Source organism: Octodon degus, unplaced genomic scaffold (genome assembly GCF_000260255.1).
Source record: "Octodon degus isolate 3935 unplaced genomic scaffold, OctDeg1.0 scaffold00064, whole genome shotgun sequence".
In the NCBI taxonomy this organism is placed as follows: domain Eukaryota; kingdom Metazoa; phylum Chordata; class Mammalia; order Rodentia; family Octodontidae; genus Octodon; species Octodon degus.
Genome location: NW_004524640.1, coordinates 5681250 through 5687203, shown reverse-complemented (window position 1 = coordinate 5687203; position 5954 = coordinate 5681250).

Genomic DNA, 5954 nt, shown 5'->3' with positions numbered 1-5954 from the left:
AACAAGTAAATGCTCTTGTTAAAACTACCCTGGACAGTCACTTGCTAGATACCATGCTTCAAAAACATCAATTTCTATGCTGGTGGGAAATTTGTCAGGGAGCAATAAATTGGCAAGATCCTAAGAGAAAACACAGATGAACAAAGTCCAAAGGAAATAGAATTTTACACTACTACATTTTATGTGGGCACAAGAAAGCATTATGAACACAGGTATGCAGTGACACAAGTCAGAACAAAGACCCACAGATAATTATTAACCTCAGAGATACCTTTCTTAGCTCCATGACCTCATAGGGTCAAAAGGAATGAGGACTTGAAAAAAAAGAGCTTGACCATTGAAACCATTCCTTTTGTTTGACCATTTGGAAGCAGCCTTGCTCAGTTTTCAGAGTGTGCAACAAGTCATTTGTTAAATATGTGTCGTACAAGAAAAAATAGGAAATGGTATTTTAAGACATACCATCTTGGGTTGGGATGTAGCTCAATGGTACAGTGTTTGTCTGGCATGCACTAGTTCCTGAGTTTAATCCCCAGTACTACAGAGAGAGAGAGAGAGAGAGAGAGAGAAAGAGAGAGAGAGAGAGAGAGACCATCTTAACTTCTTAAAAATTGAAGACTATGGGCTGGGGAGATGGCTTAGTGGAAGAAGTGATTTCCTAGCAAGCACAAGGGTCTGAATTCAATTCTCCGGTTCTGAAAAAAAAAAAAAAAACTGAAGACTATACAGCACTAAAGACAACAGGAACTTATTGTGGTTTTGTTCTAATAGTAAAATAAGCATTAGAAATTACTCAACTGGGCTGGGGAGATGGCTCAGTGGAATAAGCGCTTCCTTGGCAAGTGCAAGAGCCTGAGTTCAATCCCCAGTTCTGACAAAAGAAAGAAATTACTGAATTGCCCATCAGTAGTGGAAAATGTTAACATAATATGGAATCATCCTGAGGAAATGTTAAGAAGTAGCTGGAATGACGGAACATGGGTCAAAATTGTTTTGCTAAGGGGACTTTTTGAGATAGAAAATACACACACATGATACTCTTTTTTAAAATACATTAGATTTCACTGTAATTTATTTGTAAAATAAGGAAAAATATAAAAATTAGCGTGGATATTCTGAGACAGGGAAAGGGAATATGAAATTCCAAATGAAGAAAATTCAAAAAGGCTTAGCTAGATCTTGAAGGTTTGAAATGAGAAAGCAAAATGTGGAGTTATGGCTTAGCTGTACTTTCTCATTTTTAAATAAAAACGTGATTCTTTATTCTGTTTTATAATTTCCTTTGTACCTCTCTTATTTTCTCTCCATCAGAGATATACTTTAACCTAAGACAAAAATTGTTAATGTGTTTTTTAACCAATCAGAATTTAATTTAAAAAGTAGAAAGTATGTATTAAAAGAAGAAAACTCTTGGTACATAGGATGAGATGCTTTCCAAGTATAAGAAAAGTTGAGATCAAGGGAAGAGGGGTGGCACTACTAGCTCGCAGGGTTTAGTCATAGTTTTGGTCCAGACAATCAGGAAATCGCTGTTGTAGCCCAAAGGTCAGGACACTCCATGATCAGGATCACTGCTAAAGTCACAGATGTCCTTCAGCCCCAAGGAGGGTGATTAGAGGGGGGAGGGGGAAAGGGGGATGAGACAGACAGACAGACAGACAGACAGACAGACAGACAGAAACAGAAAGACAGAGAAAGGGAAGAGGGAGAGAGGGAAAAGAGGAAGAGAAGAAGGGAGAGAGAATAAAGGAGAGAAAAGAGAAAAGAACAAAAGAAACAAAAAAGAAAAAGAGGCAAGCAGGACAGAGCAAAAGAAAGGAAGGAAAAATGGAAGGAAGGGAAGAAGGAGAGTTTGGGGAATGGAATTCGCTATTCCCTCAGCTCCTGAGGGACAGGAAGTGCCACTACAAAGGGCGGAAATACTGAAGAGTGTTACGATGACAGCTGAATATATTTATTTTATAAAGCCGTGTGGTTCTTTTGTTTTCATCAACATTTTTTTCTTAGCTGGGGTGAAAACAAAATTAGGTATTAACTTGGGCTTCATTCTGTGTGATTCAATGCAGAAAAGAGTAATTCAAGGACCTTCAGACAGAACAGAAATTTTCATCTTATTAAAATGTATCGACCACTTCTTTTCTCTAGGTAGCAACGCTTCATTGCTATTTAAATGAGCTTCCCTCTCATTTTTTTTTAATTTTGATTTTTTTTGAAAATAGCCTTACTAAAAAAAATAAATAAAAATGAAAATAGTCTTACTATCAATTCAAGACTGACTTTGAAAAACAGACTCATTGTATATTCGAGACTGGTTTTGAACTCACTCTCTATCTCCAGGCTGGCCTTGAGTTTGTGCCAATCCTCCTGCCTCAGCACCCCAAATGCTGGAATTACAAATGATAACCACACCTGGCTTTCTCTTTCTTAGAGAAGCAATTCCGTCTTTACAGGTCGTCAGGTGAATGAGGTTATTGCGTCTGTTGACTCAGTGCTAATGGGCCTCCAAAACCAGGATGACCTCATGATTTGATGGAAAGAGCAACACATCTGTATTTCAGGAATACAAATTCTGTCCCTATCTGTGAGACGTCAGGACAGTCACTTCCGCTTCTGGAAATGTGAGGTACATCATCCCCCCAGCTCCCAGCTCTTGATTCCATTCTTGAGTTTAACTATTGTGTCTTAGTTACTTCCATTTCTGAGGCCAAACAATGCTCACAAGTCTAGAGAGGAAAGATTTATTTTGGTCACAGTTTGTAAAAGGTTCAGTCTGTATCCAGCTAACTCCAAGAGGGAGTGGCACATGGCAGAGGAGCGACAGTTTATGAAAGAGGAGAGGAGCAAAAGCGAGAGGCAAGGAAACAAGACTCTTTCTGTCCCTTATATTGCATACAGGCTACCCATCCTAGGGCAGGTTTGACACTCACACCCTAGATTCTAGCATTGGATTGTGAACCAACTCTGGATTTAGCCACCTCTGAAAAGTCTGTCCCTCATGATTTCATGACAATTAGCTGATAATTAGTTACCCTGGATTATGACTACATGGAGGTGGCTATGTTGTTCTGATAATAGAAGTTCTGCATTCCTTATACCAGAACAATTGATCAGTATTATTTATGTTATGTTGGGAAGATATGTATTATGAGACTTCATGGTCAAGTGCAGCCAGTTGTTCCTTAGCAAATGTTTGGTACTAAGGATGAAAGAGCCTAGCGTGATGCTCTGGGACACTGGCACTGCTTGGCACACTGTGCCCAGTATACTAAACTTTCCCACCCACCACAGTCATGGCCTCTTAAGCCACAGAAAAGAATCCTCCCATCTCTGACAAGAGCATGGATATTCTTTTACTTTGACATAATGAGAAATTTCAAATAATCCACGGCTAACCAATCTGTTAGTTCAGGAGAGGTTTTACATCGTAGGTTTTACCCAGATAAACACACTCTAGCATATCTCATGAAAAAATATATATTTTGTAGGTATTATTTTAACCTTGAGAGTCAAATCCAGGTTAAAAAAATCAATGCAGGATAATGGTGCACAAAGCAGCTGCCCTTAGGAGAAAATATTTTTGGTTTTATGACTTCTGCATAGATAGTTGTAAGTCATCAAACATCCTTAATGTTTCAATGTAAAATGCTTCCAGGATAGCATTTTATACACTCTAGAATAATTTTATTACTGGCAACTATGGAACAGCTCATTTCATAATTTAGATGAGAAAAAGTATATTCAAAATAAAAATGTGCCTTATTATGCTGTTTACTCCCTCTTATACTTACCATTTTCTTTTTATTTAAGGGAGAGGTCAAAGTAGATTTATTCTAAATATCCAGTTACGTGTGTGCATCATCCATAGGGAATAATATAATTAATACAACTCAGCACTGTAGTCTTTTGTCAAATGCCTTGGAGAATTACTATTAAATAATGCAGAAATGACCTTTTAGGATGACATAACAAGCAAAATCTGGGGAACAGGAAAGCATAGTGCTGTTCTGAGCAAAACAGACTCTGTGTAACTCTAGTTCTGGACAGATTTAATAGATTTTACTTGCTGAGGTGAGTGAAAAGTCCTGAGGCCAAATAGGTTTTAAAAACATGCTAATAAACAAGGCCTTTACTGCCAGACTTGTAACATGCTGTTGGATATTATGAATCTTAAAGAGGAGAAATTAGCCTACAGTATTTCTGGGACTGATGTAAGCACAAAACACTCACTTTTCCCCCCTCTTGGATCGCCTTGCATCAACACATTTATAATAGAAATAGGAAGTGAGGCCAGTTGGGAAGGGAGGCAGTATGCACCTCGAAGTCACTAAGCATTCCACCTGCCCAAAATCCTCATCTACTTCCTTACAAGTAGCATAACTTTAGGCAAGTGGTTGTCTCTAAAAGTAGTCTTAATCTGTAAATTAAAAGTAATGCAGCTGGTCAAATAGTTCAGTGGATTAAAAGACCTGTAAGCAAGCGCAGGGGTCAGGGATTCGATCCCCAGGCCTGCCATGCAAGCCCCGCCCCTGGGGCACACTGAGACAGCAATTGAGACTGGGCATGCTGGCGCATGCCTGTAATCCCTGTTTTTGGGAGGCTGTAAACAGGTGGATCACTATGAGTCCTGTCTAGTAATGAGACCCTGAATACCCTGTAGACCCTTCCCTAAAATACAAAAAACAATTAAAAAATAAAAATAATAATACTTAACTTGTATGATCTTTATAAATAATTCAAGTTGTTCAGTTTTAGTTTATAATATAAAAGGCTGTCTTAGTCACTGTAATAAGTAGAGTAAAAGATAGATAAATTAAAAATAATAAAATACTTAAAGCATACAGAGAAGTCTGCAGTTAAACTCCAGGTGGCTGAGTCTTCTTCTTTTTTTTTTAATTTTAGGGAAGGATCTACAGGGTGTTCAGGATCTCATTACTATATCAGACTTGAAGTGATTCTACTGTTTACAGCCTCCCAAGTGCTGGGATTACAGGCGTGTGCCATCACGTCCAGTCTCAATTGCTGTCTCAGCACACCCCAAGGGTGGGGGCCGCATAGCAGACCCAGGGGATTGATTGAACCCCCTGCCCCTGCTCTTCTTCTATTTAGATGTCTTTGTTTGTTTGTTTGTTTGTTTGAGTTTGGGAAAAGCAAAAAAGTTAAGATTACCATATGACATTTTCTTCTTGTGAGGAAAAGAAAGTTCATAATGGCCAGGGGATCCTCTAAAACCATAACCTGTCCTCCCCGTCAATCCACCAACAAATCTTTGTGAAGAAGTCTTGGTAAGTTTGGGCAGTAGGTAAAGCCAGAACACTAGATTAGAGGGTTAAGAGATCTCCATTGTTTTACAGAGTCTGATGGAGGGAACTGCTGGAAAAAGCACAGGATAGAACCCATTCTCAATATACTGGAAACCAGTTGGAAACTGAAGAAACTTAAAACTCAATCTCTGTTCCACTTGGTTTCTGATTGAACTGAAGTGATCAGCCCTCATCCTTCCTGCTTGGAAGAGGGGGTGTATGACCTACCTGGAGGGAAACATAACTATGCCAATTTCTATGAGTATTTTTACATAAATGTTCAGCATAACATTTTTCAAACAATTTTACAGGGCATGCCAAGAAATAAGACTTTCAGTAGAAGCAAATCTACTGATGAACAAAAGCTTGGAGCTCACAGACATAATGGTATAATGCTTGTGAATGTAGTAAATAAAATATATGAAAATATTGACAAAGTAGAAAAAATTTAAGAAAATGAATCAAATCTCTAAAAATAACCTACTGAATTTTCTAGAACTATAAATTATAAAAAATGCTAATACCGTGGAATGAAGCAGTTAAGTTAAAGTCAGCTAAAAAATTATTTGAATTAAATAACAAAAAGAAAAAGGACTTCTTTCCCTCTCTGCTATCAAGGGAGCCTTGTTAGCCACTTGGGAGGGAGAGAAAGAC